At 43.0% G+C, this 23,305-nt stretch overlaps 1 protein-coding gene across 4 annotated transcripts in view; it reads left to right on the top strand.

Annotated features, from left to right (window-relative positions):
- Positions 1 to 23,305, top strand: part of NTRK3 (neurotrophic receptor tyrosine kinase 3) — a 979,065-nt gene that overhangs the window by 462,293 nt on the left and 493,467 nt on the right. The window lies entirely within an intron of this gene.

Genomic DNA, 23,305 nt, shown 5'->3' with positions numbered 1-23,305 from the left:
GAGAGCTGGTGACTGTCAGCTCAGTGGAACGCCGGGCTGTGGAGGGGGCAGGAGTGGCGGCTCAGGCTCTCAGTGGCTCACTGAGAGGCTGAGCTATCTTCCGGTCCAGGCATCTGGACCCATACATTAAAGGTGGGATCTCTCCAGAGTCTGGACTAGCTGTGTGATGTAATCTGACAGCGGACTGAAAACTGTTCACAGCAGTGCGGAACAAAGTGCACTCCTGTGATCCCTATAAGAAGAAGGCCCAACAGAGCTTTGACCCTACTTCTCCTTTAAATCAAATTACATTTCTGAATAGTAATATATGTGGTGTGCCATACATTTACATAGAACAGAGGCTATTTTAGAGTTTAAGGCATATTTTCTAATATAGTACAAGGTTTAAACATCATCATTGTAAGTTATGCCGCTCGCCCAGTGGTCTTCCCCTTCTCTAGTTCATAGGCCTTGCAATTCCTCACTTCAGCCTTCAGATTGGTTTTACAGTTGTATTGTTTACTTGGATATGTGGTTAGGAACACCACAGGAGAAAAAGTCATCTCGCTTGGAGGTTCCTTTGAATTGTTTATATAAACAAAAATTTCAGATGCAGACAGCGCATTTCGGGGGAACTAGACTCCTCCCTTCTTCAGGGAATGAGTAATAGTGTGTAATGGTATTGGGAAGAAAATATCTTTATTTCCTTGATTAGGGCTGAGTGCCAGCATGATCTGATCACCGTGAGGGCAGCTGACTTAAGCTGGCGTTACACCTGTAGAATTTCATACAAAAGTCCAAATTAGAAAGTATAAAAATCACTCACCAAACCATTTGATGGTGTCTTTATGGACTTGACTAATTTCAAATGACATTTTGTTTTAGTACTATGTCAATATTTCAAATTTCATAGAACAAATGTTCTACATCTGGATTAACACTGACAAATGTTTTCGCATAAGACTAGTTACGATTGTTCCCAACAAGGAGGGAATTCAGTGAAATTTGTTTCTATTAGATTTGACTCATATTTGCCATCCTTGCCTTTGATTTTTCTGCTCACTGTGGATGAAACTCCTAGATAATTAAATGAACATTCTGAAAACATACAGTAATCTTTTGAATCAAATTCTACAGGTGTAAGTCCAGCTTGAAGCCCCATACACACAGTCCAAATAGCCAAAATCAGCCGTTAAAGTAGAAATCGACCGACTTTTAGCCCGTGCATACAGCTGCTTGTCTGACAGAAGCCAGTCTGCTGACCAGCTTCTGTTGAATGTGCATGTTCGAAAACCTGCAGCCAACCGGCATCCAATTAGCACTTGCAGCCAGTGGTGGTGTGTTCTGGTGGTGGCCCCACTGCCAGAACATATTAGCACAGCAGTGTAGATGGTTGCACTAACATCATTTGTCTTAGTACAGCGATCTGTCTGTTTTTTTCATTCAGTCCACTGGGTTGAACAGAAAAAACGTCTTGTGTGTACCAGGCTTACGTTTGGGTGCTCTTAACCCCATACCTGGAATTTTACTAATGAGTGATCTCCCTAATGCAACCAGAGAGGCAGCAGCCAAAGACTACAGCCAGGTCCACATTCCCTGCTACTATTATGCATTTATGTCAACCTAGAAGCACACCTCCCCTTCACTCCTTGTTGGATTTACACGAAAACCAGTTCTCATCCTTACCAGTCCAAACCTACCATTATCTTGTGAACTTAGCAGACTCCCACATCAGAAAGCATTACAGCTTAAAATGCAAAACTGCAGCACTATTTACAGTCAGTCAGGATTTTTCTCTAACTTTAATTTGTGGTGTAGCACCACTGCAAAGTCACATACCTGTATATAGGCATATGAATTATATTTCCACCCTCAATGGTCATATTCTAAAAAGATGCCCATTTCTCCCAGTAGTAACTTTGGTAATATACAGGAATAAATCTGATAAAATATGAGTGTGATGATGAGAATCCCACTTGTGAAAATGATCCAAAAATAAAATCTGTTATCAGATACAGAGAATGAGCCTTATGAAATGCCAATATAGTTTCTCTGTCAGTAAAGTTGGTGACAGGTTTTACTGCTTGGGGAGTCTTACTAACCAGCTGAAGACTATGCAATCTAACACTTCATTGCTTAGCCTTGCACTGCAGATCCATTTGTCACCAAGCCAGTTAAGTAGCTGCAATTTTAAAGATCCCGTGAGATACATCTCCTAACCTCTTCAGGAGACGTAGACCTCTTTGACAGGAAAATAAGGGCTGCAGAATACAGGTTCCTGAATTATTGATAATGTGTTGAACACTTATTTCAAACAAAAACGGGATGTTAAATCGATTCCATATTTCACTAAAGGATATTGAACTTACTTTGAGACATTGTTGGGCAATATATATGTAGACAAGCAAAAAGTGTCATTAAATTTCTATTTAACCTTACAACCCCTACTGATCTTTTTACTGATTGTATCAGATAAACTATACATTGTGCCAATTACTGGTATTAAAACAAAATGACTTAAATATAGCTGACAAAAGTCCCTTAATCAAGTTAAATTAAGTGCATCTATCACTTAGAGAAAGAAAACACATAAACTAAACCTGGCTAAATAGAATCTAATGAAAATTATATTACTTCTATAATGTATTGTGTAGTTTCTGTAGTATTCAATCTGTTACATGAAATGAGAAGATATAATTATCCAGATAAACTAAAGCGTATGTAAAGTCTAACAATAAGTTTCTCTTATTTACACCCCTTTCACCCTTTTGGGCTGTTGAATATATAATTGAAAGTGTTTTATTATATCTACTAGACAAGTGAAGATTAAAACAAAAAAAGTATATATATGTATATATATATATATATATATATATATATATATATATATATATATATACACACACTGCTCAAAAAAATTAAAGGAACACTTTGAAAATACATCAGATCTCAATGAGGAAAAATGTCATGCTGGATATTTACTGCTGATATGGACTGGGTAATGTGTTAGGGATGTAAGGATGAGTTTGATGGAAATGAAAATTATTAACCTACAGGGGTCTGAATTCAAAGACACCCCGAAAATCAAAGTGAAAAAATGATGCAACAGGCCAGTCCATTTTTCTGAAATTTCATTTGCAGCAACTCAAAATGGTAGTAGTTTGTATGGCCCCCACATGCTTGTATGCATGCCTGACAATGTTGGGGCATGCTCTCAATGAGATGACGGATGGTGTCCAGGGATATTTCCTCTCAGATCTGGACCAGGGCATCACTGAGCTCCTGGACAGTCTGAGGTGCAACCTGGTGGTGTCGGATGGACAGAAACATGATAATCAAGAGGCGTTCTATTGGATTTAGGTCAGGCGAGTGTAGGGGCCATTCAATGGCATCCATTCCTTCATCCTCCAGGAATTGCCTGCATACTCTCGCCATATGAGGCTGGGCATTGTTGTGTCACAGGAGGAACTCAGGACCCACTGCACTATCGTAGGGTCTGACAATGGGTCCAAGGATTTCATCCCGATACCTAATGGCAGTCAGGCTGCCATCATCTAGCCTGTAGAGGTCTGTACATCCCTCCATGGATATGCCTTCCCAGACCATCACTGACCCAGCACCAAAACGGTCATGCTGAATGGTGTTACAGGCAGCATAATGTTTTCCACGGCTTCTTCAGACCCTTCTACGTCTGTCACATGTGCTCAGAGTGAACCTGTACTCATCTGTGAAAAGCTTAGAGCACCAGTGGCAGACCTGCCAATTCTGGTGTTCAATGGGAAATGCCAATCGAGCTCGCTGGTGCCTTCAGGGACCACAGGGCCCACTAGAGGATATTGGGCCCTCAGGCCACCCTCATGAAGTCTATTTCTGAATTCTTGGTCAGAGACATTCACACCAGTGGCCTACCTCATTTTGTAGGGCTCTGGCAGTGCTCATCCTGTTCCTCCTTGCACAAAGAAGCAGATACCGGTCCCACTGATGAGTTAAGGGCCTTCTACAGCCCTGTCCAGCTCTCCTAGAGTAACTGCCTGTCTCCTGAAATCTCCTCCATGCTCTTGAGACTGTGCTAGGAGACACCACAAACCTTCTAGCAATAGCACATATTGATGTGCAATCCTGGAGGAGTTGGACTGCCTGTGCAATCTCTGTAGGGTCCAGGTATCACCTCATGCTACCAGTAGTGACACTGACCCTAGCCAAATGCAAAACTAGTGAAAAACAGTCAGAAAAGATGAGTAGGGAAAAAATGTCAGTGGCCTCCACCTGTAAAACCATTCAATATTCCAGGAGTTTAATTGACTTGATGCTTTACTCTGATTAAAACTGTGTGATGCGTGGCGCCAGAAATCCAAGAAAGAACACCCCTGACCTTCATCTTCACTCATACATGTACAGCCCACTCTCCTGTGCATGTATGGATAGGGAGAAATGCCCTAATAGCAAGCACGAATGGGGCCTTAGAGTCAGTGTTAACACTAATCTATTTTTCCTATCTCCTGTATCATTCATAGACCAGTATACATAGGCATATGGATTAGGAATTGTATGTTTAACAGACAATATATGCAAAGTAATTATGTTTTTGGTCACCACTGAAAATTAAAACCACAAACCAAATTGATACATAAAACAATACTTAAAGAAGAATTCCAAGTTTGGATATTTTCACATTTCTACCAGCTTGAAGCAATGCAAGTATAAATGTGCCATATCTGTGGGATCCCTGGAAACTGGAAATCACTATAGTAGACACCACTATGCCAGTGATCTCCACTTGCTCTGACTGCCTTTCTACATTCCAGACACAGGAGGTCAGCCACTGGGTATGTGCACGATTCAGACATCCCTTTGCAATCCCTGAATGCGTTCTATGATTTGACAAAGTGGAGAGGCAGGGAAGTGACATCACACTTGCGACTCATCCAAAGCATTCTCTGAATTGTGCCTATGCCCAGTGGCTGACCTCTTGTGTTCGAAATGCAGCAGGGCAGTCACTCGGCACGGGACCTGCAAGCTAGTGGAGATCAATGGAGTAACAGTGTCTTCTACAGTGATTTCCAAATTCTAGAAAGATCCCACAGGTATGGTATATACCAGTGTTTCTCAACCTGGGTTCCATGGAACCCTAAGGTTCCTCCAGCGGTTATTAGGGTTTCCTTGAGCAATAGGCAATTTCTTCCTCTCAGATAAGTTCCCACTAACACCATTGATATTTTTAGATATCTGTAAGGGGGTAGGTTCCCATATGGTCCCATAGGTTCCCTATGTCAACAAGTGTAAGAATCATTCTTCCCACTGACCACCACTGATCACCATAAGTAGATTTAGTAATTATTTGCAGGGGTTCTTTGAGACTGGAAAGTTATTTCAAGTGTTCCTCTGTGTTGTAAAGGTTGAGACAGGCTGGTATATACATAGTTACATTGGTCCAAGCTGGACCAATGTAGCTATGTAAACAATGCACACCTTGAATTCCTCTTTAGACATAGGCTTGGCAAGCAATTTCTGTATAATAAGTGCAACCACATTGGAGAACTATTTCACTGAGGTAGATAACAGTGTACTAAGTTCTGGTCACCCTGTTCCACTGGCACGGTATTATCATCTGTACAGAATGCTGATGTTGGTAATTATGTTAGGACACCATTTACTTAGGAACAAAATGATGCCGCCTGTGCCATTTGTTCCCAGTAACATAACCCTGATTTATTGTTCCTTGCTAATGCACCAAAAAATATGACACAAATCTGATAAGTAGAACAGCACTTTATCACCTAAAATCAATGCTAAGTGTTGTTATGCAAAAATAACAAACATGGAATCAATTGTGCCGTGAAGCAACCTCGTAGCCTTAATCAATATGACCTCTACATTATGGGAGGAAGATGAGCCGGATCCGGTTCTCATCCAAAGCTGCGCACATTCTCCACCACAGCAAGTCCCCTGGTGTTTTCAAAGTGAGAGAAACGCTACCTGTAATGACAGAAATAAAACACCGCAGGTAGAGGCATTATTGCTGCACACATAAGAAGAGACAGGGAAAGCCCAGAAGTAGCAGAGCTGACAAAGCTATTCTAAAGAAACAACAAGACATCTCCCAGGCCTAACTAAGTCTATCATGGTGCTGCTGCTTCAAATTAGATGACCTATTTGACCTTGTTGAGCAAAGCTCTGGGGACTGTGTGTTTGTAGTAAATGTTGTACTCCGGAGCCAAAACACGCTATTGAAGAAGATCTAACTGCTGTTGTCCTGCATATTAGCAGAACACTTGACAGGTTACGCTCTTCGAGCGTTCTCTGCTGCGTGACAAACTGTATGTGTTAATTTTACCATGAAGGGTAAGCCGTACCTTCACAGAGGTCTGCTGGGTAGATGACAGCTTTTGCTTCCTAATACTGCTTGACTTTATAAAAGAGGTTTAGTTGCTAAGGATCCATTTTAAAGGACACCGTACTGGAACCCAGTTATGTAGAATATTTCTCCTTTCATTGTCATGTGGAGTGACCCTGTGTTTTGCACACGTAGAGTAAAGCAACAGGGTCACCTAACTTCCTCTCTCCCTGGCTTTAATTTGTGACCTTTCTTTCACTTGGATGGAGTTCAGCTTTGACTGTGGAGTTTGGATTTAATGTGTGTGTATAGCAAAAAATGGTATTTTAAATTCACGACAGAGTAGAGAATGGCTAAAGGGGAACTTTACCCCGGTTTTGGAAAATTAAAGTAATGTTACTTCAATTTTTTTTGTTTTTATAAAAAAAAGCAGCCATACTTACATGCAGTGTGCAATGATATTGCATAGAAAGAAACCATCTTTCTCTCTTCTGGCATTCCCCTAGCCAATCAGCTTCTAACTTAAACTTGTTCAATTAAGCTTTGACCATAAAGACTGGAAGCTGATTGGTTACTATGCAGAGCTGTGCCACATTTTTCACTCTCCAGTTTTAGTAAATAACCCCAGAGCTACAACATAAAGTGAAAGGAAATCTTTCAAAGAAATGCCCTCTTAGGCTGGCCTTAGATTACTCTTTTTTTTCAATCAGCCAGTGGGTTGATCAAAAAAAGTAATGGATTCCTCCATCCACACAAGCTAGATGGATGAAGGATTTCTGCCTGCAGTGCCCTTGTATTCTGAGAGTGGGACTCCTCCACTGTCAGAATGCAATGATCAGTGGCTGCATCCCAAAAGTTTTCTAGAATTCCTGTTCACCAGAATTCAATTATTATCTCAGAAGTTCCATGTTGAACCGGACTAATTTTATTCCCTTTATAGCCAGCTTTAGACAGTTGTTACAAAAATAAGCACACCCATTAGAAGATTTCATCTCTACTCCTCTTCTGGAGACAACTGTAAAATATTGGATTTTCCTTCAATTCCTGTCTTTGTGACAATGGTTTCTAGGACAATCAGAGATGATGAATCTACCCAGAGGAGATAATGGCAGCCTCAGAAAAAATTAAAAGTAAACAGCTACAAATACTGTAGCTGCTGACTTTTAATAAAATGACACTTACCTGTCCAGGAATCCAGGGCTGTTCTAACTTGGGCTTGTTCTTCGCTGGTCATTGGGTCCCAGGTGCTTACATGTTTACTATGGGAAGCCGGCTTTGACTCCTTACGGCTTCCCAGACGGCTTACCAGTGAGCCTTGCTGTGTCTTGTGAATGGTCCTACTGCCTTATGGGACCTGTGACATGTCCCAGAAGGCTGCGGGCAAAGGGTAGGGAGGTCTGTGAACTTCCACTTGGATCACCTAGGCAATCCAAGTGGAAGTTGGTACGGGTACCTGTCAAACCCAGGTACCTGCTCCCCCCCAAAAAAAAGTGTCCAAAAGTGGTAGAGGAAGAAAGGAAGAGGAGGAGAAGCAGAACGTCCCCTTCTGGGTGAAGTTGCACTTTGTTAATTAAACCAGAAACAAACTCCCCTGCGCTCTGAGACCAAGGTAGGTGGCGGATAGATGGAACCAGAACTGGAAAAATTCGACCACCAGTGCATATAGGGTTGTGCAGCTCCAACCAAGGCTGGGGGAGTCCGACCAGTACTGCAAAGCGAAACAATGCTCTGATGAAGAAGGGATGCCCTTCGAAACGCGTCAGTATTGCGCAGACTGCCTAATGTTCAAGTCCCTCTGAGGACTTACATGCTTGAATTACTTCGCTGTTTGTGAGTATCATTTTGTATTCAATAAAATGTGGTTACTGAAGTAATGTGCAAGGTTGTTGCGTTTTTTGTTTTGTTTCGCTTTGAAGTTGCACTTTAACAGGGATTCTCTCCATCCAAAAGTATACAAAAATGTTTAAACTGAATATCCATTTTAGCTCATGAATTTGACTTAAACCCTTTATCACCCTACTAAAAATGTGTTTTGTCTCAGCTCCTTCAGTGATATTTCCCATCATATCCTATCCAGTTTTCAGCATATTCTTTACACAAGATTGATATCCACAATTTATTTTAGAAAGAGCTTTAAAAAAAAAAGTCTGCTGTGATGCAGAAAGGTTCAGGAGAAGGGTAATCACATCTAAAGTGGCAAGTTCTTCGCTTATTTGAATGACTGGAGGACAAATTTTATCATGGGCCAGGATGGAACATACAAGTGATCTCAGAAAATAAAAAAAATATAATGACACATCAAGAATGGCAAACCGGGTTAGGATGAATACGTTTGAGCAAGCTAATGGATTAGATTGCTGCCTATAACCTTATTTTCCATAGCCTTCCATGGCCTCAATAAGAAGAGACTATCCGTCCTTTTTTCAGACAGTTGCACTGGATGCCCTATTGTCTATCGCCGGCTCAGACAAAAATTATTAACATTGGGATCAAAATCACATGAGTGAAAGTTAATGAGATGGAGAAGCATCAGGCAGCTATTTCAATTAACATAAATGAAGCCGATATTGTCTAGGTTGTCTGATTTGTGGTCCGGTTTTGCATTTGGGCTTCTTTACACTTCCAGTTTACTTAGACGTATCTGCACATATTCCAACCTCGTCCATGCTTCATTTAGCATAACTAAGGAAAGGGCTTCCATAATAAGGTCATAAGGGAAATGAGATGTTAATGATAGTAATGGTAATGGTTTTATTAATTTAGACAAGAATATTGTGCGCATTCTTATTTTTGTCTTGGTGATTTTAATGAGGTTGCAAATAGAAACTGCATCACACTTGATTGTTAATCCGCTGGTCATTCTGCAGTAGAATCTTCATACTCAATTTGGTGTAAATTTTAAGTGGACTTTAGTACTGAAGTCTAACAGAAGCAGACCTTTTGCAGCTTGGATGGTATGTGATAGACTCAATTTTTTGTAATTTCATAAGTATTATGTTAATAAGTTCAGCAACATTCAGTCGTGTGTAGAGATGTAGACTGCCTAAAGACAAAAAATATCTAATTTACAGTTTGACAGTCCTTAAATGTGAAAGCCAAATTATTATATTGTTTCTCTTTATTTTCACCTGGTAATCAGGCCAATAATACACTTCCTGTCTTAGGGTGTTTGCACTCTAGATCAGGGGTCTCCAAACTTTCTGAACAAAGGGCCAGTTTACTGGTCTTCAGACTTTAGTGGGGGGGGGTGGATTGTGACCAGTGGGAGTAGCAAATGCAGCAGAAATAATTCCCCATCATTGGTGTCAGTGCAAGGAATAGTGCCCTATTGTTGGTAATGGTGGGGGAACAATGCCCCAACATTGTTGTCTGTGGAATGGATGGTTCCTCGACATTGGTATCAGTGAAAGAAAATTTGCCCCAATATTGATGTTATTGGAAGGATTGGTTCCCCAACATTGGTGTCAGTGGAAGGAAAAGTGCCCCATTGATGGTATCAGTGGGAGGAAAAGTGTCCCATCTTTAGTTTTTGTGGGAGTAATAGTGTTTGAGGCTTTATATCTGTGGGAGGAATTATGCCCCAATGTTGGTGTTAGTGGAAGGAATAGTGTCTTATCTTTGGTGTTAATAGGAGTAGTGCCTCATATCAGTGGGAGGAATAGTACCCCAAGGGCTGGATAAAGGCAATGAAAGGGCCACATCAGGTCCAGGGGCCACAGTTTGGAAACCACTGATCTGGATGGACTGAGAGACATAAAAATAATCTTTTTGAGTTAGGAATACATACCGGAACAGATTTTTTCTTTTAAGTAGATTTGAATGTTAGTTTTAATATGGGGTAATATTTTTTTTTATTTTTCTTGTCTGGTTTCTGGGCACTTGTGGGTAATTCTAGCAAAAGAACTCTAGGGAAAAGGGCTGCACAAGACTTTATTTTGCTCATATGACATTCAGCCCTCTGTTTTAACTGACACCATGTACTCTTAAAGTGATGCTAAAGGTTCCGATTTAAAAAAAACAAACAAACAAACATGTCACACTTACCTGCTTTGTGAAATGGTTTTGCACAGAGCAGCCCCAATCCTCCTCTTCTCGGGTTTCCCTGCTGAGTGTCCCCAGAGCAAGTGGCTTGTTCTGGGGGTACTAGTGCATGCTCACTCCCAAGCTGCTTCTGTGTGTCTATAGGACCCCCCGCCAATGGTTCCCCCTGTTGTGTCTCAGCCAATGAGGAGGGAAAGGCCTAGGAGAGCTGCTGCTCCCATGCTCAGCACTGGATTGTGATGGGACTCAAGTAAGTATTAGGGGGGCTGAGGGGGGAGCGGCACAGAGAAGGCTTTGTACCTTCATGCATAAAATAAACCTTCTGCCTTTATAACCACTTTAATGTGTAGACAGCACAACTCCATCAGCACATACTTATTAAAAATTTTTATTAACAATTATAATAATAGAAATATTCATTACCATCATCATGTGACCAAAAGGGTATTATTATTATTATTATTATTATTATACAGTATTTATAAAGCGCCAATAGTTCGCTCAGCGCTGTACATTACAAAGGGAGACAGAACATGTGACAGAACAATACCAATACAATGCAAAACATGAGGGGATCGAGGGCCCTGCTATTTCGAGCTTACAATCTAGGAGGGAGGGGGTGGTGGCACAGGAGGAGATAGCTGTGGGGGATGGAGTGGTAGGAAGAGTGGAGGAGGTCGGCAAGTTAGCAGGGGGTGGGGTAGGCTTCCCTGAAGAGATGGGTTTTCAGGGTGCGCCTAAAGGAGAGGAGAGTAGGTGATAATCTGATGGGTTGGGGCAGGGAGTTCCAGAGGATGGGTGACACCCTGGAGAAGTCCTGGAGGCGGGCATGGGAGGAGGAGACCAGGGAACTAGAGAGAAGGAGGTCTTGTGAGGAGCGGAGTGTGCGTGTTGGGCGGTACTTGGATATTAGGTCAGAGATGTAGTACGGGGCAGTATGGTGGACAGCTTTGTACGTCAGCGTTAGGATTTTGAATTTGATCCGTTGCGCAATCGGAAGCCAGTGGAGAGATTGGCAGAGGGGGGTGGCGGAGACAGAGCGGTTGGAAAGGTGAATGAGTCTGGCAGCCGTGTTCAGGATGGACTGAAGAGGGGATAGCCAGCGGCGAGGCAGGCCAGTGAGGAGGGAGTTGCAGTAGTAGAGTCGTGATATGATGAGGGAGTGGATGAGCTGTTTAGTGGTTTCTGGGGTTAGGAACGTGCGGATTTTGGCGATGTTGCGGAGGTGGAGTCTGCACGAGTTTGTTAAAGATTGGACTTGGGGCTGGAAGGATAGGTTGGAGTCCAGAATGACACCCAGTACTCTGGCCTGCGGGGCGGGTTTGATGGTAGCGTTGTTGGATGTGATGGAGAAATCAATGGGGGGTGGTGTCCGGGCTGGGGGGAAGACAAGAAACTCGGTTTTGGAGAGGTTCAATTTAAGGAAGTGGAGCGACATCCAGTCTGATATGTCGCTCAGTAGGTGTGTGATTCGGGCTGAGACCAAGGGGATGAGGTGGGGGGTTGAGAGATAGATTTGTGTGTCGTCGGCATAGAGGTGGTAGTTGAAGCCGTGAGAGTGTATGAGTTGGCCAAGGGAGGAGGTATAGATGGAGAAGAGAAGGGGCCCGAGGACAGAGCCTTGAGGGACCCCAACAGAGAGGGGGAGTGAGGGGGAGGTGGTAGCATTATAGGTAACGCTGAAGGAGCGTTGTGACAGGTAGGATGAGAGCCAGGAGAGAACAGAATCTCTGAGGCCGAGGGAGTGTAGTTTTTTGAGGAGGAGGGGGTGGCCGACTGTGTCGAAGGCCGCAGAGAGGTCAAGGAGTAGGAGCACTGAATAGTGGCCATTAGCTTTGGCGGTTAGCAGGTCGTTGGAGAGTTTGAGTAAGGCAGTTTCGGTGGAGTGTAGGGGATGGAAGCCGGACTGTAGGGGATCGAGGAGGTTGTTGTCGTTGAGGTGAGAGCATAGGCGGGTGTAGACTAGGCGCTCGAGGAGTTTAGATGTAAATGGGAGCAGGGAGATGGGTCTGAGGTTGTTCGGGTCATTGGGGTCCAGGGAGGGCTTTTTAAGTATGGGGGTGATGTGTGCATGTTTCAGAGGGGAGGGGAAAGTGCCTGAGGAGAGGGAGAGATTGAAGATGTGGGTGAGGGAGCGTAGGATGGAGGAGGAGGAAGGTCGTAGGAGTTGTGAGGGGATAGGGTCGAGGGGGCAGGTGGTGAGGCGGGCATCAGAGAGGATCTTGGAGACTTCCTCGATGGTAGTAAGGTCAAAGGTGCGGAGTGTTGGGGGAGCTTCAGTATGAGGAATGTAGGGTGGGGTGGAAGAGGAGGTCAGAGCAGTGGTGGGGCCGTGGGAGGGGGGTGATGAGGGGGTAGCTGAGTGAGGGTGAAGGGGGTTGGAGAGAGTTTGAGCAGCGACGAAATCCCTGCGGGTTAAGTCGAGGGGGAGTGGGGATAAGGGGGTAGCTGTGTGAGAGGGGACAGGTTAAGAGGGCGTGTGAGTTGCGGCAATGTCCTTGCGAATTGTGTCAATTTTGTTTTTGAAGTGATTGGCAATCTCAAGGGCAGTGAGTGAGGTGCTGGGTGGAGGTGGGGGTGGAGAGAGTAGAGAGTTGAAGGCAGAGAAGAGTCGGCGAGGATTGGAGGAGAGGGCCTTGATGAGGGTCAAGAAGTAGGCCTGTTTGGCAGCATGGAGGGAGGAGGTGTAGGTGCGGAAGGCAGATTTGTAGCGGGTGAAGGCTTGTTTGGATTTGGTTTTGCGCCATAGTCGCTCCAGGGCACGACTTTGTCGTTTGAGGGTTTTGGTGTGATCAGTCTGCCAGGGCTGGAGCGGTCGGGGTCTGATGTTGCGTGTGGTTAAAGGCGCTAGTGAGTCAAGGGCTGTTGAGAGCGCGTTGTTGTAGGCGGTCAAAGCCAAGTCGGGGCAGGACAGGGGGAGGATGCGGTCGTGGAGTTGATCAGCTGCAGAGTGGAGGGAGGCAGGATTAAGGTTGCGGAGGTTACGGCTGGTAGTAGTGTGACATTTGGAGGGGTAGGCGTTGGAGGACGAGGAGATAGAGAAGGTTATCAGGTTGTGGTCAGAGAGAGGGAAGGGGGTGTTAGTGAGGTTGTGGGGAGCGCATCGGTTGGAGAAGACAAGATCAAGGATATTTCCGTCGGAGTGGGTGGTGGATTGTATGCACTGTGCAAGTGCAAAGGAGGAGGTTAGGTGGAGGAGATGGGCTGTGTCCGGGTTGTCGAGGTTGACAGGGATGTTGAAATCCCCAAGAATTATGGTGGGTAGCTCAGAGGAGAGGAAGAAGGGTAGCCAGGAGGAGAAGTCATCTAGGAAGCGGGGTATGGATCCAGGAGGCCGGTATATCACAGCAATCTTCAGGGGGGTTGGGGAGAATAGTCGGAGGCAGTGGGCCTCGAAGGAGGAGAAGGATAGGGAGGGGGGGTTTGGGAGGACTCGGAAGGTGCTCTGCGGTGACAGGAGCAGACCAACCCCACCACCTTTACGACCGTTAGGCCTGGGTGAGTGGGTCCAGGTGAGACCTCCGTAGGAGAGTGCAGCAGGGGAGGTAGAATCAGTGGGCTGGATCCAGGTTTCCGTAATCGCTAAGAGGTTGAGGGAGCGGGAAACAAAGAGGTCGTGGATGGCGGTAAGCTTGTTGCACACCGAACGGGCGTTCAGGAGTGCACATGAAAACGGGGGGGAGATTTTAGGGAGCAGGGGGACAGATACTAAGTTGCGGGGGTTGCAGTAGGACGTGGAGGTGGGAGGGTGTTGAGCGGGTGAGGGAGGTGGAGGGCCAGGATTCGGGGAGATGTCCCCCGCGGCTAGGAGGAGGAGAAGGGTGAGAAAGGTGGCATGGGAGCAGGATGTGCAGGAGCGTGAGAAACTCCTAGTGGAGGTGTTGGGGTCAGTGGGAGAGAGGAGTAATAGGAGGAGGTGGTGGGTGCCATAGAGGGGTGAGGGAAGCAGTGAGGACACGATATACAAATGTTTGGGAGGTGCAGAGGGATATAGTAAATGGATTTTGGGAACGGAGGAGAGGAAAATGAGAAGGAGGAGTGGAAGAGACATTTTGGGGAGGTGAAGAGAGCAGTAGTAGGGAGATGATAGCAGTGAGGGGGAGATGTACAGGTTGTGGGGTGGAGCAGAGGGGTAGGGAAATGAGATTTGGGAACAGAGGGTAGTAATATGATGAGAAGAGGGGTGTATTATATAAAGGTACACAGAGTGGGTCTCAGGCATGTATGAGGTTTCCCAGGGTGTTTGCTTGCAGTCTTCCAGCGTGCAGGAGAGCTTCTTGCTGTTGTTGTGTCTTCCTGCTGCTTGAGTTCTCCTGCTTTAGTTCAACTGCTGCGTTTAACTGCTTCTTCTATGCACTCGTTCGAAGCCGCACTCAATCTGAAGCCGCACCCCATCAGAGACTGTGCCCCCCATCAGAGATCTCCCCCATGAGCTGATCTAAATTTATAGGGAGATGCTCAAATGAGCATTCAACTCCACCCCAATTAGAAGCTGATAAAGATCACATGAGGAGTGGGGGATGATTCTCTCAGGAAACAGACACCAGTCGTAAAAGGGTGCAACTGAAGGTGAGAGCTGATCAACATATACAAAAATATAAATACACCATTTGTTCTGAATATAGCAGGAGTCAATGCGTTTTGGAGTTAAGAGTGGAGGTAGGAGAAAGGAGCATTTACCCAGGAGGAAGGCAGCAGGAGTCAATGCGTTTTGGAGTTAAGAGTGGAGGTAGGAGAAAGGAGCATTTACCCAGGAGGAAGGCAGCAGGAGTCAATGCGTTTTGGAGTTAAGAGTGGAGGTAGGAGAAAGGAGCATTTACCCAGGAGGAAGGCAGCAGGAGTCAATGCGTTTTGGAGTTAAGAGTGGAGGTAGGAGAAAGGAGCATTTACCCAGGAGGAAGGCAGCAGGAGTCAATGCGTTTTGGAGTTAAGAGTGGAGGTAGGAGAAAGGAGCATTTACCTGTGAAAGTAGAGGGTATGGTCTGTTATCATTAACACATTCTTGAGGTAGCATGTCATCTAAAGCAAGCCAGAGGCTATACAATTTTCTTTCCTTCCACCATGGGTGGAAGGAAAGAAAATCACTTGATTCCCCCATCAACACTGGCTGAATTCCTCCCACAGCATTAATGTGTTCTGGCAGCTGGGGGCCGCACCACTGCTTGTGGATATAGTTGCCGACAGTGCCCACATGCAAGAAAATCCAACAGTCTGGTTATACTGAAGTCAAACAATGGATCGACCTCAGTACAACCATCCATAGATGAATTTCGGCCGATTCCTGCTCTATGGCCTGCTTTAGTTTAGCCCTTTGCAGATGAGAAAATGTAAGATAATATTTGGTTATTTGCTATGGATAATATAAACACATGCTTTTAGCTGCTTATGATATTCATTATAGAAATTGCTGCTTCTCTGCAAAAAAAGAAGAAGAAAAAAAGACAAATAAAATCACCAATTATTTTTTCCTACAGTCTCAGATAAACAGTGTAATGAGGGTACAGGCAGTATGGAAAGACAAGCCAGTTTTTATGCAATTAATGATTAATAACACTAAGTACTACATAGCAAAAGCACATAACAAAAACCCAGTTTACTTATTTTATATATAATCTCTTATTTGGAATTGTCAAAATCTCTATTTTTCAAGATAACAGGTCCTACATCTACACCAAACATTCAGAATAGATGTTTAAATCGATGCATTTCCTAACTTTCCTGGTTTGCAGCTACGAACTCTCAAAACATTCTTTCATTCTTCATTAGCCTTTAACAATCTTGTTGCCCCAGAGGAACTCTTGAAGTAATTATCAGGTCTCGGGGAACATCTGCTAAAATCAATTCAATGGGTAGAATACCCCTTGCATTGGTGGGCAATAGGTAGAAAGCCTCCTTTAGAGTGGTGGTAAGAAAGCCAAACACAGCCACAGCTAAAAAGATGTATGGTGTTATGCCGCTGGTTTTGCTGGATAATGTTGAGCCTGGAACTATGCAGCCACCAATAGGGAGGCTAATCAAGAGGAACCTAAGGGACCCACAGAACCATGATTGAGAATGGCTGCTCTACATAGGCAGGAATTTGTTGGAGTGATGCTCAGCTGGAGGCCCAGAAGTACATTTTCACGCATTTTGGAGAGTTTTTTTTATATGTGTTTGTACACAGATTGAGCATTTTCAGTCTTGAGCATTTTTCTTTTAGCTACTGGAAAGCTTGTTTCTAGGTGAAGGAGAAATTCGAAATTTCCTGAAAAATGTACATGATATGCATTTGTCAGCCCTCTTAAGGTGCTCCCATTGAAGTCTGAAGGGACCAAAAACTGACATCTGCCCCAAAAAAGTCCATGTACTATTTATATCTTCAAACTCTATCTTCAAGCTACAAGATTCATGTAACACAAAGCTAAAGTACGAACAGGCACCATTGAATATAATGGGAATCTTGATGTTCACCATTGAATTGGTTTGGGAAACATGTCTCAAATCTGTCAGGTGTGAACCAGCAGGTTGAAAAAAAAAAAAAATGACAGATCCCAGCATCAACTGAATGTTGTGTGATGGGTTCTCTCCCACTGAACTATTGTATTCTGATGGGGTTTAACATTTCATATATGGATATATGGATTCATGTGCATGTGAAGTTAAATGGGCACTAAACTCTAGATAAAACTAAAAAACAAACATATATATATATATATATATATATATATATATATCCTGACAAAGTGAGGAGCTTATTTGCCTTTAGCAAACTAACCCCTAAGTGTGCATCTACCACAAGGCTTGAGGTGTATTCCATACCCTGGTTGCTGTAATCTCCTAAAAAAGTGGTTGCATTGGCCTTGATACATTTTAAGTGACCTAAGATGGTCAACATTGGCAGGCTACGCATTAAAATGTTTCCATTAAAATGGATATAAACCTCTGAGATAACAAAAATGAACCTTCTACAGTGAGCTCTTGCCTCTAACAAAAGCGACAAACTGACACCAGACAATCCTGGGTGATAACCCCCCAGCACACAGCAAGTGATTGGCAGCCTCAGATGTGCATATTTCCCTATGAGACTGTGTAGAGGGGGGGGGGGTGTCTCTTCCCTCCACTCAGCTCCCTCCTCTATGCTGTGCAATGTGTGATATTACATCTGTGCCCCCTGTCTTCTGAAGCTCAGAAATGCTTTGTAAATTTTGGACTTTGAACTAATGTAGAGGAGAGGGAGAAACAAATAAACAGGTACCACTTTATCTCTGTGTATCAACTGAGGCTAGTCACTTCAGTGGGTATATGTAAGGACTTGTATGTAGGATTTAAGCAAGGTCAATGCTACATCTGTCACAGATATTTGCAAAACTGCCCCAGGATTGTAGGTGCAGAGGTAAAAAAAACATAAAACCATTAAAAATCCTATACTAAACAAAAGACAGCCTGATTCGCACTAGATATTTGCTTTATTCTGTCAGTAACTTGCCTGCTAAATCTCCCTGACTGAATAAATATATCTTCTATTTGACATGGAAATTTAATTTACACGGGAACACAGCCTCTGTGTTAAGCGAGGGATGTCTGTATATGAAAACTAGAAGATAGGAATGGCAGAGGTGTTGCCTACAGCAACCAATCAAATACTAATCTGCTGTAGAAAATGGCAGCTGAAACTGCGTTCGCCGCTGTGGGAGACAAACTATTTACTTACTTTCAATTTTTATACATCAGTCCTTGTACTTGCCTTTTTTCCATATCAACTTTTTTTTGTAAACTAGAAAATAGACTAGTGATTTAGAACGTTGTTACATATTTATGGCAGTTCATTGTGAGAGAAGTGAGCGAAGTTCATGTTGACTAAGCAAGGACACGGCAGCTGGGATCACACACTCTATACTTCGCTACCCCCATATTTAATTGCATAATTCAGAAATTCATTATAGTTTATGTATGTTTTTCCATAAAAAAATAATGGGCAAATACATTTGCATATTTGCTGCACCATTCATTTGAGCACCTGTTAATTTTGAGCTGCCATGCCAACCTATAAAAGCGGAAATTAAAGGGATATTACAAAGAAAATGAAAGCTTTATTTTTTTCCTTTACTAATGTAATTCACAGCGCTTATTTTGAAGTGGTTGTAAGACAGTATTATTTGACTTTGTGGAGTTTTATGTTTTATTCATATATTGCATTTGATACATTTAATCTGCTAATAGGGTAGATTGGGGCACCAACACTTCTTGGGTGGCCATATATGACACACATGGGTGCTGAGTGAGGTTGTTGAGCACCTATATCCATATGCAGGGACAAAGGAAGCAGGAATCCATATATTGCATTAGATACCTTCTATCTTTAAACCTCTAAAATGGCATTTTGGGGTACCAACACTTCTTGGATGGACATATATGACACATATGAGTCATGGAGGATGATGTTGAGCACCTACATCCATATGCAGGGACAAAGGAAGACAGAATACATATACTGCCTTTGAAACCTTCTATATTCAAATCGCTAAAAAGGTAGATTGGGGCACCTAACACTTCTAGGATGGCCATATATGAAGGGTCTTCAAATAGTTTCTGCACATTTATACATGTATATATGTTAAAGAAAGTGCGGACACTTTTTGAAGAACCTGAGTGATGGAGGAGGTTGTAGAGCACCTATATCCATATGCAGGGACAAAGGAAGCAGGAATCCATATATTGCATTAGATACCTTCTATCTTTAAACCTCTAAAGTGGCATTTTGGGGTAGCAACACTTCTTGGATGGACATATATGACACATATGAGTCATGGAGGATGATGTAGAGCACCTACATCCATATGCAGGGACAAAGGAAGCCAGCATACATATACTGCATTTGAAACCTTCTATATTCAAACCTCTAATAAGGCAAATTGGGGCACCTAACACTTCTAGGATGGCCATATATGAAGGGTCTTTAAATAGTTTCTGCACATTTTTACATGTATATATGTTAAAGAAAGTGCGGACACTTTTTGAAGAACCTGAGTGATGGAGGAGGTTGTAGAGCACCTATATTCATATGCAGGGACAAAAAAAAGCTAAAATTCTTATGCTGTACTTTCAGCACTGTCGCACTTTGAATGACAGTTGTGCGGTCATGCAACACTGTACATTTTTTTGAGACCAATAGAGCTTTCTTTTGGTGGTACTTGATAACCACTGAGGTTTTTATATTTTTGCTAAACAAACTAAAAAAGACAACATTTTGAAAAAAAAGTTTTCTGTTATATCATTTTGTAAAAAAGTAAGTTTTCTCCTTCACTGATGTGTGCTGATGAGGCTGCACTGCTAGGCGGCACTGATGGGCACTACTGAGTGGGAATGATGGGTACTAACAGGCATCATTGATGGGCACTGATAGGCAGCCCTGACGGGCACTGATATGTGGCACTGATAGGGGGCACAGATCAGCACTGATAGGAGGCACTGTCTGGCACTCATAGGTGGCACTGACTGGCACTCATAGGTGGCACTGACTGGCACTCATAGGTGGCACTGACTGGCACTGATAGGTGGCACTGATTGACACTGATAGGTGGCACTGATAGGCAGAACTGACTGGCACTGATCAGGGACACTTACTGGCACAGATAGGTGGCACTGATAGGTGGCACTGATGGGTACTGACAGACTGCACTGATGAGGAGGCACTGATAGGCGACACTGATGGGCATTGACAAGCATCACTGATGGGCACTGAAAGGCAGCACTGATATGTGGCACTGATAGGCAGCACTGATAGGCAGCACTGATGGGCACTGATAGGCAGCACTGATAGGCAGCACTGATGGGCACTGATAGGCAGCACTGACTGGATCTGATAGGTAGCACTGATTGGCACTGATAGGTGGCACTGATGGGTACTGATAGACTTCACTGATGAGGAGGCACTGATAGGCAGCACTGATGGGCACTGATATGTGACATTGATGTGCACTGATCAGCGGCAGTGATGGGCACTGAAAGGCAGTACTGATGGGGCTGCACTGATAATCAGAGCACTGATGATCAGTGACCTGATTATCAGTGTAGATGTCTTTAACACAACATCAATAAATTTATTTGGACTCTTTTATCTATTGGTCTGGCACTCCTTCCATATATTGTATGCACATCTTCTTCTGGTAACCTGCTGAAGTACCCACTGGAGGGTAGCCTTGTCTGCTGTGAGCAGCCTAACATGAGTCAGAGGGCTCTTCAAATGTTTCTGACCTATCACTACCTTGTTTAAACTCATATCAAAGTCCCAGCACCTCTTGGATGTCCTTTTTGTCTAGGTTCAAAAAGCCAGCTGCTGATGAAGTACCAGGCCAGCCCTTTGTCCCACCTTCCTGCTGCACTGTGTGCATGAACCTGCAGCCTCCTAGGAGATGTGACAGGAGTATCCCAGGACACCAGAAAAAAAAATGCATCCATTGGAAAGAGTGCCAAACTAAAGGATAAAAGAGCCCAATTACATTTATTGGTTACACTAAAAAAACACCAATGTGTTCAGAAGGTCAGAAAACACTCCCAAATTTTCAGGGCTTCCATTGAAAAAGGACCTTGAATGAACTCGAAATAGGGAATCCATGTAGGTAAGCTAACTGCTGGATCAAGAGAGACACTGGCGAGCAGTATCTGTGTGAGCAATCAAGATAACCCATTAGTATTACAAGAGCTAGGCACACATACCTTTCTGATCAGCTGAAAAAGAGCTGATAGATGTGTTAACTCCAAAAGTGTAAGATGTCAGCCGCTTCTGTATTGGAATTTTACCCAGCTTTTGGATTGCTTGCTGTTTTTTGGACTTACCACTACCTGTTTTGAATAGATTCAGTGGCTTACAATCCTGATGAACTTATTTGGTCTTGTTAAAGTGGTTGTAAAGGCTGAAGGTTTTTAGAAGATGTATATAAAATGCATTAGGTGAAAAAATGTATGTGGACAGCTCCCCCTAAGCCCCCTTAATACTTACCTGAGCCCGATCATGATCAGTGATGTGCATGAGAGCAGTGGCTTTCCCGGGTCTCTCCCTCCTCATTGGCTGAGACACAGCAGTGTTAGCCATAGGCTCATGCTGCTGTCAGACAAAGCCAATGAAAAGTGAGTGGGGGTGGGGCAGAGCCATGCTTTGTGAGTCTCATAGACACACAGAGGCAGCTTGGAAGTGAGCATGCACAAAAGCCCCAGATCAAGGGCACTCAGTTGGGAGTAGGAGCCTGGAGCTCTGGTGGTGGACTCGAGACAAGGAGGATCAGGGCTGCTCTGTGCAAAACCATTATACAGAGCAAGTAAGTATACCATGCTTGTTTTTATTATTATTTTTTTTTAAATCGGAACCTCTTGTATCACTTTAAGATTTGTTGACCAGTTGCTTAATAAAGGTTGGGAGTGCCACATTTTTTATTTTTTATTTATATATGTACCCCAAGAGGCTGCAGGACCAAGTGTATGTCATTCTGGTCTACGCCAGGTTGGCCAAGTGTGGCAGTGCTAGAGAAAAATTAAACAAACTAAAAAAAAAAAAGACTTTGTAATTGCGAAAGGGCTTAATTAAAACATACTCACTCTTGGGAGTTAAGTTCCATTTTAAATTAAATCTTCATTTTTGATTGGGGGGGGTAAAATTATTATCAGTTTTCTTCACTAATGATGTACCATTATTTTTGCCATCTGTACTCCATTAGAGATATTCCATGAAATTTCCAGCAGCTGGAAGGTATTAACACTGACAGGTAGGCCCCCGCTTTGTCTAAAAAATGGCCCACGAATCTCAATACAAAGCCTGCCCTGTTTTGTTATTAAACATCCTTCTTCTGTTTAGAATACTGATACCTTTAATGAGGAATGCACATGAATTAGGACATCTGAGCTGGGACATCTGGTCGCTGTATGAGTAATTCCATCATTTGTTTTTTTTAGCATGACTCGGTGTAAATTAACAACATTAATTTTTTGCAAATTGGCAAGCTCCCTATTTGCAGTAAACTTTAAATTGTGTCAGTAGAGGCTTCCAGATTAACAGACCCCCTCCCTACGTCTGTGTAATGAAAACAGCAAACAGTTATTTATCAACATTTGCAGAGTTTTCAGAGTAGAACGAGACAGACCTACCACCATCAGCCATGTGCTCTCTATGTTTAGAGATGAGCGAAGATGAGGAATCTGAAATCTTGACATCATTTTTTTGAAGGAACTATCATTTCCTTGTCTTCATTTTCCTCAGTTTAAGCCATTATCTCTATCCCATACTCAGGTCTGAATAATTTGCAGCCAATTAAATCACTGGAACGTTTCTACAAAGTATAAATAGTTCCCCGAGTTTTGTTTATTGCCTCATTTGAAAGGAAGGATGTGTCTGGATCAAAACGATGAAATACTTTAAGTTTGAGCTGTCTTGGCAGACAGCCTATATTGCCATAGAGAACAGCCCCCTTTATCATTAGCTAGCATTGGAATGCACTTGCTGAGACTAATTTTGTATATGATTTTTTTTTTACCTTCGTCTGTTTTCAATCATTTGCTTTTATCTGTTTGTATCAAAATTTTATGTGCAACTTTTTATGCTATTATTTTTAATAGAAGGCGGATTCAGATTTCAGTCTGCATTCTATTCCATTATTTACCGTTTTATTTTCATTATTTATTTATTGTTTCAATTATTTTGTAGTTGTGTGTAATAGCAAGCAAACAAGCAAATGAAAAAAAAATTGATAAAATGCATAATAAAATGATATGCTGCTTTGGAGGACTACACTAATATTTATTTATGTATTGTTTCAATTATTTTGGAGTTGTGTAGTTGTGTGTAATAGCAAGCAAACAAGCAACTGAAAAAAAAAAAGATAAAATGCATAAAAAAATGATATGCTGCTTTGGAGGACTACACTAATGTGAACCTGTTTTGTTTTTTTTTTGCTCGACATGTGCAAATCGTGTATCCGCTTT

The sequence above is a fragment of the Staurois parvus genome, unplaced genomic scaffold, assembly GCF_062004578.1.
Source record: "Staurois parvus isolate SC_StPar_1 unplaced genomic scaffold, SC_StPar_1.0 ptg000432l, whole genome shotgun sequence".
Taxonomy (NCBI): Eukaryota; Metazoa; Chordata; class Amphibia; order Anura; family Ranidae; genus Staurois; species Staurois parvus.
Note: the sequence above shows the minus strand (reverse complement) of the source record. Positions and strands in the feature narration are given on the sequence as shown.